Raw genomic sequence first — 11,352 nt, forward strand, 5'->3', positions numbered from 1 at the left:
AATGTACTCAACACATATTCATGGAACAGTGCCTTGGGAGCATGGAGGAAGAAAGAGAGACTTACTGGGAACTAAGCAAGAAAATTCAGAGGAACTCATGGCCTCTGAAACAGTTTGAGACAGTAGCTGTAAAGAAAAGTAATAAAACTAAAATACATTGGACACATGGTTGTAACTTTCATTTGTGTGAAGGCAAAATGCATTCGTGATTTATGTCCTTTTTGATTAATGCCTTGAAATGTAAATGTTTACATGCAGAGGCACAGCTTATTTACAGCTTTGTTTTTGGCAGTCGTCTGGCATCTAAACCACCTTTTGAAATATTGCATGGGGTCAAAGAACAATTCTTAAAATCGGTAATAATAGAAATTAAAAAGGTAAAGGAAATGGAGGAAGGCAGTTTGCCACGGAGACATCAAGTTTTATTTTAATTTTTCAGCCTGAAGTTTAACACAAAAGATAAATCTTTCCTGACAGGATAGGCTAAGGAATATATCATATCAACTTGCAAGTTGGTAACTGGGTTTTTGGAGACAGATATCACCTCGGTAACTGTTGCAAATGCATTTACTTTATTTTAAAGGTTGTTCTTTCCATTATTAATGCCATACTGAATCACAGAGCCGTTTATGATGAAATGTGCTACTCTAAAAATCCTGTAAATGCATTTGCTATGGTAGCTGATGTTTCAACTCATCCTAAGATATACTGTAAATTTTTGGAAGATGTTTTTATCTTATTGCATATTCTCTGAAGACTGTTAGAATCCAATTTATTAACTCTCTGGAAGTTGAAAGCCACGCTTGAATAAAGTGATACCAATATTTGTCAGGATTGGCTCAAATAATGTATTTTATGGGGTAACAGCACAATTCCAGGCTTTGAATGCCTTACATCCGTAATGATGCTGGTGCTGGTAGTGTAGACAGTTTTTAATGAGTTTCAGAAGGTATTACTTTGCTCATTAAAGTAAAAAAATATATATATATATCTTCCCTGTAGTACTTTTGGTGTCCCCACTAAAATTGGGACATTTTACTGAAGGAAAAAAATAAAGGCTTTACTCAACTCAATAAATGGTTTTAAAACTTACTCAGCTGTAAAGATACACAGAAAAGTTGCATGGGAAACTTTAGCCAGGATCCCGGAGGTTTAAGGATCCTGAGTTTAAGTAAGATTTTTTTCTCATGCTGGCTGGACAACTTTGGCTAGTCACGTAACCTCTCTAAGACTCACTTACATAAACTATAAAAAGGGAAAGCTGAATATGCTGGTCTTTATTTCAGGACATTTAGTCTAGACTAGTTATTCGATCCCTGGGTTGGAAAGATCCCCTGGAGAAGGGCATGACAACACACTCCAGTATTCTTGCCTGGAGAATTCCATGGCCAGAGGAGCTTTTTGGGCTACAGTCCATGGGGTTGCAAGGAGTCAGACACAATTGAGCGACTAACACACATACAGTCATCTCTCTAGATCAGATGGGGTTTTCCAAAGCTCTCAAGCAAGAGAACATGTAGATGTTCATTTACTGAGGTGTGTGTGCCTGTGTGATGCCAAAGCTACTTAAGGAAAAGAGAGGTGAATAATGTTAATCTAGATTCCACATTTGGATTCTAGGGCCATAGAAGACAAAATGGCTGATCCATGGGCTCTTGTTGAGATCACCAAGGTCAATTTGATCCATGCCTCTCACTTTACAGGTGAGGAAGCTGAGACCTAGAAAGAATGAGGGGGTTTAGAAGTTTCACTCCTTCATCCAATGTGGGCAAGGGCTGAAATCAAGACTCCTAAGCCCTTGGACTGGATGGTATTTGGTAACCCATTTCCCTTTTTCTACTCCACTTTCAAAGTCTGTTCTCCAGAAAGGACAGTATAACCTCATTGTAGGTACAGATGTAAATGACTCATAAGTCTTCAGTTCTTTTCCTGTGGGGGGCTGTAATAAAACTTGATTATTGACTGCAGTCAACTGAGAGAGATCTGGTATTTGGAAGATACATGAACATTATTTTTAATGTCTCTCAAATCAGTCCTTCAGACTTTCTTATTACCTGCATCATCATCATCATTATTTTTTTTTTTTTTTCTTCTCTTGCTGTTCAAGTAAAAGCAGATTGCTACTCAAGCATTAGCTGAAAATTCACAAGCCTTGGTCCACATGTTTGCAGAGCAAGAAAACCAATTTTTCGCTTATTTAACAAGCATTTATTGAAGATCTGTTATCTCCAGGTACTGTCTGGGTCCTGGGGATAATAGCAATGAGCAAGACTCAGAAATTGAGCTGGGAAGTTTTTAGTCCAGGGTCAGATGTCTGTCTCTTGGGCCAGCAGAAGAGGAATCAGCTATCATGTACATGTTCAGGAGTTCCTGACTGAGTCTAAACCATCCTGTTTTCCCTTACCTGCTCTTTCAGAGACAGAAATGTCTTTAGAAGAGATAAAATGACGGAATTCTTTCTCACTATCATTTTTCTTGGTGTCCATTCTAAATATCAGATTTTCTTAAAAGAAATGCCTGAATATCAGTTCATCCTTCCTGACTTTTTTGCAACCTATGTTGAACCCAACCTGGGGAGCACAAAGGTGGCCATCTTCAGGCTCTCAAGATTCAGAATGGGTCTATAAATATACAGTTTGCAGAGGGAAGCACAAGACAGACTGCATCTAGTATATTTTCAAAACCCGTAGCCCACAGTCTTTGTCACGGCAATATTTTGGTTCTGTATCAAACAATTTCTTCCACCTTGTATAATCATGGCACTGAATAAATGTTCAACATGAAAACAGTTACTGCTTTTCAGCTCCAGGATGGCTGTGTTTCAGAAGCGAGGGCAGCCTGTGCTTTCTGGATGAAAGGTGTAGTGTAAATGCAACTTATTACCATTTTAGGCAGAATTCCCAGGCTGGCATTTAGCAATTAAAAAAGCAAAGCTAAACAAGCCCAGGAGATCAACATTCCCTTTTCTTCCAGCCCAAGATGCTCAGTTATTGTGGACAAAGAACGAGAAGGCCCCTCTGTCCTTTGTTAACTCTTCTCGGCGCCTCTAGAGCAGCGCTGGTGGGAGGGGCGAGAAGTATGTTTCATTTCCATTAATCAGTGGAGAGTCTAAATGAAGAGGTACAAATGGCTCTTTCAAGAATTTGTCAAAGCAGAATTCACGTTATAAAAGATTTACTGATTTTCTCTTCTCAGTTGAATAATCTCTCTTGATATTTCCAGCCTTTATCTTCTCTTCAAAGAATGCTCTGTCCTAGGCTTAACTTTGCAAGGTACATGGTTGAGTGGGAGAGATTAACCTTCATAGGACAATGTAGATTTAGAAAAATTTACTTCTGGGAGATCATGGTTTAATAAAATAGATGTTTTTCCTAACTCAAAGAAAAGAAACTCAGCATTTTCAAAACCTCATATACTAGTGATTCCGGAGTGATGGATAAAGTATATTTTCCTCAGAGATATACATTCTTCTCTGTTTGGATTCAGGACTTTGCTGTGAGACTAAGTTTTTCTCCCAAAAGTTGTTACCTTTAAGTATTCATATTGATTTCTGCCTATTCTCTCTCCCCAATGCAAGGTGATGAGTTCCTTGATTAGTGTGTTAGGCATCTGTACTTAAAAGGAAAATGAGGGACCTTCATAATGTCTCTAATTCTGCTGATATAATAAATCTGGGAAATCTAATGTTAAGGCAAACTAATTTACCATTTGTGACCCATATTTGGGGAAAACACACCATCAGAAGGTTTGATGATAATTTTCATCATCAAAGCAAGTGTATTGGTTACAAGTTTATGAACCTAAATTTCTCTTGAACATATTTTAAAATCTATTATCTGTGAATTTCCTCAGGAATAAGCAACAATAGCATAGAAATATATATTAAACTGAAGAAAAAAATCTTTCAAATGGAGCCCTAGCTGCTATCTTTTTAACATTTTTGTTTTGTTTGCTATTTACTAGGCACCATGATTGTGAACTGAGTTTCAGTTCTTCTGTAAATCTCAAGCTCAGATGCTTTATTTGATGTTTTTCCTGGAGAGCAGCATCCCATTACACCGCACACTAAAGGACAAGTTGGAGTGTTACATGCCCAGAGGAAGGCCCATACAAGTGTTTGGTTAAAATCAACTTCAGAGTTAATGCTTGGTATTTGCTCTAGGACTAATGGTAATTAGATTGAGCAAAGCAGGCATGAGGAGGACAATGCATTCACTAAAGCGATGACATCATGCGAGAGCACAGTATTCTAAGTCCAGCCGAAACTATCCCGCACGACACTGTGATGATGGACACAAGACCCTGCGCGTTTTTCAAAAGCCCATTGAACTTTACAGCCCAGAGAATGAGCCTTAATGTATGTATTTCTTAAATCTGAGACAGTCATTTAGGAGGTCAGAGGATCCTCGCGTGGAAAGAAATCTACGACAAAAGAGTCTAACTGCATTACAAATGTGTGACGTATCACTAAGGGAACTGAAGAAAAACCATCTGAAAATACCCAAGAAAAGTGTTTCTCCTGAGAGGACCAGGGAACCAGTGATACACACGAATACAGCCTGTATCAGAATCACGTGTGTAGCTTTTAAATTCTATGTTTAAATACACGTGAAGCCATCCCCACAGCTCAGATATTCCGTGTCAGTGGGTGTTGGGGGGATCATTTTTTAAAGAGGTCAATGATGGTTAATAAAACAAGAACCTAATATTAATCACAGAGAGGCTTAATATTCACACAGAATTGGGATGAATTATGCAGAAAGATTTTATATATCTTTCTTCTCCCTTTTCATCTGGGTTTCAACCTGAAAGCTCTGCAAGTTACACATTCCCTGAGGCTGAATTGACTTGTTTATGTAATTGCCCTTTTTCTTCTCCAAGTTAAAATTTTTATGATGGAAAATATATTTCTTTCTTTATCTTCTGTATCTTTCATTCTATCAAAGGCAAATTTATGCATTAGACTTCAGTGGTTATGGCACAGGAAAATAATATATATATATTTTCAAGTTTTGTTATAAGAGCTATGTGAAAAATGATTTTTGATGTATTTGGATACTGGTCCTTAAAAAATAATACATAAGACATTAAAATACACACGCCAGGAATTTGGAAATATTTAGAAATGTAAAATATGCAGGGCTTATGTAATGCTTTTGCAGTGGTAGAAAGAAAGTCATAAAGAAGATAAGACCCCCGATGATGCAAATTTCACTAACCTCCCTCACCTGGTACTGGTGTTAGCAATGGTTTGAGTTGTTTTCAGTGGAATTTAGGTGATTTTAGTGATGAGTTAAGGGGGAATTGGGGGATGACAGTCAAAAATACTGTAACATTGGGCAGTGGTTCTTCATAAAATCTTACTGAAGTGTTTATTTTTCCTGTCCTTGTTACTCTTGAGATGGGGCTCAAGAGTTTTAACTGGGGCCATAGGTATGGCATCATACGGCCAATTAAACCCCCTCCAGCTGTGGGTCCATCTGGCCTATGCTCACTCCTGTGCTTATGGTAGCCCCAAGAGGCCAAAGGAGAAGAGGTCTGGTATTACCCTCAAATCCCCTCAAATCCATCTCTGGATTTGCTCCAGCAGATACTGAAGTAAACAGCAGTTTGAAAACCTTCTGAGAACCTTCCTTTCATTGATGTCTTGGTGTATTATGTGAAATGGCATTTTATATGGTAGTATCTATCTCCATGAAACTTTTATATATAGCAATGATTTTAGAAATTATTTATGAAATCTGATTTTACAAAGAGGAAATCGAGATGCCATAAAGAAGCACAATGGCAATTCTTATACCCATTAGGATACGGGAAGGCAGGGCTCAAACCCAGCCCAGTGCTCTTTCTGCCATGATAACAAGAAGTGGATCTGAAGATATAGATATACCCATATCATAAAATTAGTTGGAAACAAATAATTTCCAAACAATCTGGTATGAAACAAAACCTACTTATTCTAGCTTGAGTCTGAGTATTTTGTTATTAATTTTTTAAATGGAACACATACATCCCATAGAGAAAATTACTTAAAAGCCCCAATAATCTTGATTACTTAATGTCATAACTGATGCCTACAGGCTTCAATAAATGCCTTAGTTTTGTAGATTCTGTGTAATAAGACTTTGTAACATTTATAATACCTACTGCCGAGTTTTGACTATTAGTAGTTCTAAGTAAATCTATATTAATTAATTGAAGGGATGAAAGGCAGGCATCTCTCAGTTTATTGTTAATGAGTGACAACTTTATCTCATCTCATCACAGACTTCTATGGAGCTTCCCTGTGGATGACTACCTCTGCAGGGACACTGTAATGAACGCCTGCTCAGTTTTGCTGTTGTTGTTCAGTCACTAAGTTGGGTCTGGCTCTTTGCGACCCCATGGACTGTGCGTGCCAGGCTTTCCTATCCTTCACTATCTCCCGGAGTCTGCTCAGATGCGTGTCCATTGAGTCAGTGATGCTGTCTAACCATCTCATCCTTGCCGCCCTTTTCTCCTCTTGCCGTCAGCCTTTCCCAGTGTTAGGGTCGACTTTTACTGTCTGAGCCACCAGGGAAGCCCTGCCTTCTAAGTGGTAATCACTTTATATCTATTTTCTTATTTAGTCCTTAGCACATCCTTATGCCATAAGAATATAATCTCTATTTACAGGTGAGAAAGTACATCAAACAACAAGAGAGAGTATTTTCAGGATTGGAAGCAAATGATCTCTGACCACAAAGTCCATCCATTTCTCATACTTAGTCAAATCCATGATATAGTGTAAAGGCTTCATAATATGCTTTTTCAATAGTTATTTTCAAATGCCTATGTGCCCAGGTGGGTCATAAAAAGAAAAAGAAAGCAGAGTCAAGATTTTCAACCCAAATGGTATACACTTTCTTTGTATAGTTTCTTAGAGCATCCCAATACTGTGCAACTCTATTCATCTCAAGACATATGGAAAGAGTTTTATGTTTTAAACAATTAGACTTGACAGCACTATTGTTTCTTTCTTATCTAATATCCTTCATCCCTGGAGCCAAGCTGGAATCTGTATTCTCTCTCCAAATTTAATTCTGATTCCTTGTACATATCACTCGGTTGTCAGGAGACAGCAACTTAATGGCATTTGTTCCTGTGGCTTAGGAGCATCTGGGTTATGTCACTTTTTTAGCTGACCTCTTAGCTCAGAGGGAATTAAATTCTTTGTCTAATGGTCTTTCAGAGGCCCTTATCATTGGTGATTTTGCTTTCTAGATCCTATGTTGTTCTATAAATGTCATGAGATGACAAGATTTCTAGATATTAATTTGTTTCTGTTCAAAGGAGGATGGCAGTTATAAATGTAGAAGAAGCAGTGAACAAGGAAGGATATTATAGAGGAGAAACTAACAAAGTCATAGTTGCTGGTGTATAACTTGATGGATTGACAAGTCTAAAATTCCAGAGGACGTGGAGACAAAGGCTGTGTAATGGGGGAAAAAAATGCATCTCTAAATTTTGTGTCCTTTCAATGCAATTCAGTTCACTTTCAGATCAGTTCAATTCAACATATATTTCTTTGAGCCTTCAGTGAAGAGCATTTATCCTAGATGGTGAAAGAACTGATGTTTCCTTAAGATTTCTTGCGGTTAAGCAAAACAGAACTATCCTGTGGATAACTTTGAGAAAGTCATTTCACCTCCATGGGTCTCAGTTTCCTCATTTCTTAAACGGTTATCTCTTCTAGTCATTCACATTTGGTGACATTCCTTATGGGAAGGCTGTACTATAATTGAAAGAGAGCGCTTGCTTTAAAATTGGTGATTCACAAAAAAATGACTCACATTTTTGTCCAACTCTGCTACTGTTTAGCTCTTTGCACTTGGTAAGTCACTTGGTTTTTCTGGGTCTCTTCTGAGAGATCAAAGAAAGTGATTTTGAAGGTTCCCTTTTTGCTATACAAGAAAATTTATATATTTCTGTGAGACTGGCTATAACCTCACATGTCCACATTCATATTGCATGGCATAAGTAAGCAAACTAATGGAGATTTTGTTGTTGTTGAGCTTAATTGTTATTCTTTACTGACAGGTGGTGTACATACTGGTATGGTTTGTGAGACTGGAACCACACAGACATGCAGCTAATGCCTATGGCAGAAAACATGATTTTGTGAAAGAAGTCAAAAATTTCTAAAATGTACTCAATATTCTGTGATAACCTATATGAGAAAAGGATCTGAAAAAGAATATATGTATATATAAAACTGAATCACTTTACTGTGTACCCGAAACTAACACATTGTAAATCAACTCTATTCCAAAAAATTTTTTTTAAATTCCAGTGATGTATAGAACAGTCTTATGGACTCTGAGGGAGAGGAAGAGGGTGGGAAGATTTGGGAGAATAGCATTGAAACATGTAAAATATCATGTATGAAACGAGATGCCAGTCCAGGTTCGATGCACGATACTGGATGCTTGGGGCTAGTGCACTGGGATGACCCAGAGGGATGGTATGGGGAGGGAGGAGGGAGGAAGGTTCAGGATGGGGAACACATGTATACCTGTGGTGGATTCATTTTGATATTTGGCAAAACTAATACAATTATGTAAAGTTTAAAAATAAAATAAAATTTAAAATAAATAAATAAATAAACTGCTAAAAAAAAAAAAAGGTAGAGAGACAAAAATAAATAAATAAATAAATAAACTGGACTCCCAAAATGGATATCTCTTTGAATAACAGCGAACTTTCTGGCCAGATGTTAATTGGTGTGGGGTTTATGTTTGTCAACTTGCAGCAAAGAAATATTTTATTATTTCTTTGCAATCTATTGTATCTGTTGTAGTAGGTGTTGTTCAGTTGCCCAGTTGAGTCCAGCTTTTTGCACCTTATGGATTGTGGCATGCCAGGCCTCCCTGTCCCTCACCATCTCCCTGAGTTTGCCCACGTTCATGTCCATTGCATTGGTGATGCCCTCCAACCGTCTCATCCTCTGTCGCCCTCTTCTCCTTGTGCCCTCAATGTTCTCCAGCATCAGAGATTTTTCCAGTGAGTCAGCTGTTCATATCAGGTGACCAGAATGCTGGAGCTTCAGCTTCAGCATCAGTCCTTCCAATGAGTATTCAGGATTGATTTCCTTTGAGACTGGCTGATTTGATCTCCTCACTGTCCAAGGGACTCTCAGGAGTCTTCTCCAGCACCACAGTTCGAAGGCATCAATTCTTTGGTGCTCTGCCTTCTTTACCGTCCAGTTCTTAGAGCTGTATGTGTCCTCTGGGAAGACCATAACCTTGAATATATGGACCTTTGTCGGCAGAGTGATGTCTCTGCTTTTCAACACACTGTTGTATCTACTACAAGTCACTAAATATTGTAGTTTCCCTGTCTGTAGCAACCTTTCTGCATAGGGATTTCCCATCAGATTGACATCAGGTTTTGCCATGTAACTTGCCTGAGCCAATAAAATGTGAAGAGAAATTATATGTCCCACTTCTGAATGGAAGTTTTATAAGAGGCAATGAAAAGTTACCAAGTTTCCTTTCTTTCTACCATAAGATAAGCAATGTTTTAGGACCTGGGGCAACCATCAGCCTGAGACTTGGCATGAAAACACTGTGGAGACATCCTATGATTACTGTAGTAGAATCAAGTGTGAAAGTCACTCAGTTGTATCTGATTCTTTGCGATCCCATGGACTATATAGTCCATGGAATTCTCCAGGCCAGAATACTGGAGTGGGTAGCCTTTCCCTTCTCCAGGGGATCTTCCCAACCCAGGGATTAGATCCAGGTCTCCTACATTGCAGGCAGATTCTTTATCAGCTGAGCCATAGGGAAGTCCTGTGTGATCAAGGACTAATCTTAAAGAAAAAGGCTTTGCTGAAACCCATCTGGGAGTTTGGGCTTTTTGAACACTAGCTGTGCCAGACTCCTTGTTTGGCACCTTTCTATAAACATTGCACTTTCCTTCACCACACACTCAAACACACACACACACAAAGACTAATCTTTTGTCCCTGTAATCTGCTAAGATTTCTTTCTCGGTTGTGTTATAATCCAGTCTACCCTGAGTACCTGTACTTGCTACTGAGAAATACAGTTATGAGCAAGCCGTATCTAATCTTGGATCCTTTATGGACATTTCAGTTAAGAAGATTATAGTAATGTATGATGCATCTTACAGTAGAGGAATTGCAATTGGGGGAAGCAAACCTTGATAATGTGCATTTGAGCTAACAGTTTATGTATTAATAGGAGAGAAACTGACCAAGGGCCAGGAGGAGGAAGAGAGTGTTAAAAACAGAAAAAAAAAAAAAAAAAATCACAAGCCAAAACATAAAGACAAGAAAGATCATAGAAAAGTGAGGAACTCATTGCTGAGTGTGGCTGCAAGATAGAGTCCAGGAGAACAGAGAAGAAACAGGGCTGGTGAGATACCTTCAATAATAATAATGTTGAATGTTGATTAGCTTTGTGCTAAGTGCTTCACTTACATTTTCCTCACGATTATTATCACCATTTTATAAAAGAGGAAATTGAGCCAGAGAGAGGTTTAATAACTTGCCTGTAGGCACATAGCAGGAATGTGATTTTATCTGAAGGGCAGTAGGAAATCGCTGAATGGTGTTACACAGAGGAGCCTTGTGAACAGATTCATGTTCTAGACAGATCATGCTGCTGCAGTAGGTTCCCAGCTCCAATTCCCACTCTGGTTGGAGGAAGCGTGGGCCTCAGCTTCTGTTTCTCTTATCCATGTGACTGTTGACTAAGACCATTGGCAGGAGGGAAGCTGATAGCTACAGCTCTGCAGAAAAGGTCACTCTTAAATTTTTTTCTTTAAATTTATAAACGTTATTATTTTTTAAGTTTTAAAAATAGGGAGTGTGTCACAGATTTTCATGTCATCCTTGCACTGGGGCCATGCTTGTCTTCTCTATAATGTTCTGATTTTAGTATGTGTGCTGCAGAAGTGAACGCTGAAAAGGTCATGATTTGAAGGAATAAAGGGTGTTCTATGGGCTTCCCAGGTGGTGCTAGTGGTAAAGAATCTGTCTGCCAAGGCAGGAGACATGAGAGATGCGGGTTTGATCCCTGGGTCAGGAAGATCCCCTGGAGGAGGTCATGGCAACCCATTCCAATATGCTTGCCTGGATAATCCCATGGACAGAGGAGCCTGGAAGGCTATGGTCCATGGGGTAACAAAGAGTTAGAGACACGACTGAGTGACTTCCCTTTCACTTTTCACTTTCATGCTACAGTCCATGGGGTAACAAAGAGTTAGAGACAGGACTGAGCGACTTCCCTTTCACTTTCACATTTCATGAAATGAAATGGCAACCCACTCCAGTGGTCTTGCCTGGAGAATCTCAGGGACAGCGGA

The 11,352-nt window shown here is 38.8% G+C and overlaps 1 non-coding gene across 1 annotated transcript; it reads right to left on the reverse strand.

Annotated features, from left to right (window-relative positions):
- Positions 1 to 10,842: 10,842 nt before the first annotated feature.
- On the reverse strand, positions 10,843 to 10,949 carry LOC112447965 (U6 spliceosomal RNA). The gene has a single exon (XR_003036216.1). It is a non-coding gene; the product is annotated as a U6 spliceosomal RNA (small nuclear RNA).
- Between the last annotated feature and the right edge of the window lie 403 nt (positions 10,950 to 11,352).

Source organism: Bos taurus, chromosome 8, assembly GCF_002263795.3.
Source record: "Bos taurus isolate L1 Dominette 01449 registration number 42190680 breed Hereford chromosome 8, ARS-UCD2.0, whole genome shotgun sequence".
Classification (NCBI taxonomy): Eukaryota; Metazoa; Chordata; class Mammalia; order Artiodactyla; family Bovidae; genus Bos; species Bos taurus.